Source organism: Euprymna scolopes, chromosome 2 (assembly GCF_053919585.1).
Source record: "Euprymna scolopes isolate OS-2025 chromosome 2, ASM5391958v1, whole genome shotgun sequence".
Classification (NCBI taxonomy): Eukaryota; Metazoa; Mollusca; class Cephalopoda; order Sepiida; family Sepiolidae; genus Euprymna; species Euprymna scolopes.
The window spans coordinates 167022879-167024431 of NC_136483.1; the positions used below are offsets into that span (position 1 = coordinate 167022879).

Genomic DNA, 1553 nt, shown 5'->3' on the forward strand with positions numbered 1-1553 from the left:
TCCCCGATTTTCGTAAAAACACTTGTTAAATATGCATATATTTTCGTAAACGCCAAAATACAATTGTGAAGTATGATCTATCGATTTTAGCTTTACTGATAGTTTTAAATCAATAAATATTTATTATTTTATCGTTACTACCAGCAGTGGAAGATTTTACTTTAAACAAAATCAAATAAAAAAAAAATTAAAACAATTAAAAGAATCGTTTTGACATCGAACAAGGACGATAGCCATTAGTCGCGTGCTCTCGTGTAATGAATGATTGCGTGAATGTAGGATTAACATAAAATTCTTCAAGATACACTAAAATGACCGATAAATGAGCTAAAATGACTTAAATAAAAAGTAAATGACTTAGAATGACTTTAATGAACTTAAGGATGAATTGAATGACCTTAAGAATGACTTAAATGCTTTAAAATAACTGGAATCCTTCAAAAACAACTTGAATGATCTGGAGAATGACTTGAATGGCTTTGAGACTGACTGGTTGTAAATTGGGTGATCATTTTACATTAAATTAATACAGAAAAGTGATCCCTCACTTTATATCACAATAAGTACAACGTGTAGTAAGAACAGATACTACACTTTGATCTTGGCCAAAAGACCAAGAAAAGGGTATTTATTTGCTCCACCACCGAGCAAATTAGGCACAAAGCCGATTTTTAATGTGAGGAGTGAAGGGGAAATGGGGACCAACTCCCCGGGGAGTAAGGGAGCTGGATAGTGACAATTGGTATGAAGGGTTGCCCCTACATTAACCAAGGTCTTATATGTGGGGTTTCCCCCACATATGGTTTTTGCTTGCAGTATCTGCCGGAATAAATATTACACTTTGATCTTGGCCAAAAGGCCAAGAAAGGGGTATTTATTTGCTTCCCCACCGAGCAAATTAGGCACAAGGCCGATTTTTTATGTGAGGAGGGAAGGGGAAATAGGGACCAACTCCCGGAGAGTAGGGAAGCTGGATAGTGACAATTGGTATGAAGGGTTGCCCCTAGATTGACCAAGGTCTTATATGGGGTTTTCCCCACATATGGTCTTTGGTTGCAGTATCTGCCGGAACAGATGGTATTTATTTGCTCCCCCACCGAGCAAATTAGGCACAAGGCCGATTTTTAATGTGAGGAGTGAAGGGAGGGGGAAGGGAAAAAGAGGACCAGCTCCCGAGAGGTGGGAAATGGGAGCTGGTTAAAGGTCAGGCATGTGGGGTTGCCCCCACATCTTGTCTTTGCTAGTCATAGCTAGTCATAGCTTGCAGTATCTGCCGGAACAGATGGTATTTATTTGCTCCCCCACTGAGCAAATTAGGCACAAGGCCGTTTTTAATGTGAGGTAAAAACCAGCTCCCCTAAAAGTAGGCAAAAAGGGGGCACTCTGGTTACCAAAAATAATAATTGTCCCAGTATAGAGGGTTTCCCCTCCATTGACTGGTACAAATTATCTTAAGTGTAGTATCTGCCGGAACAGATGGTGTTTATTTGCTCCCCCACCGAGCAAATTAGGCACAAGGCCGATTTTTAATGTGAGGAGTGAAGGGAGGGGGA

General features: G+C 40.1%; 1 pseudogene; it reads right to left on the bottom strand.

The window, feature by feature from the left end:
* Positions 1 to 499: 499 nt before the first annotated feature.
* LOC145242554 (U2 spliceosomal RNA) lies at positions 500 to 626 on the bottom strand (annotated as a pseudogene).
* Positions 627 to 1553: the final 927 nt, after the last annotated feature.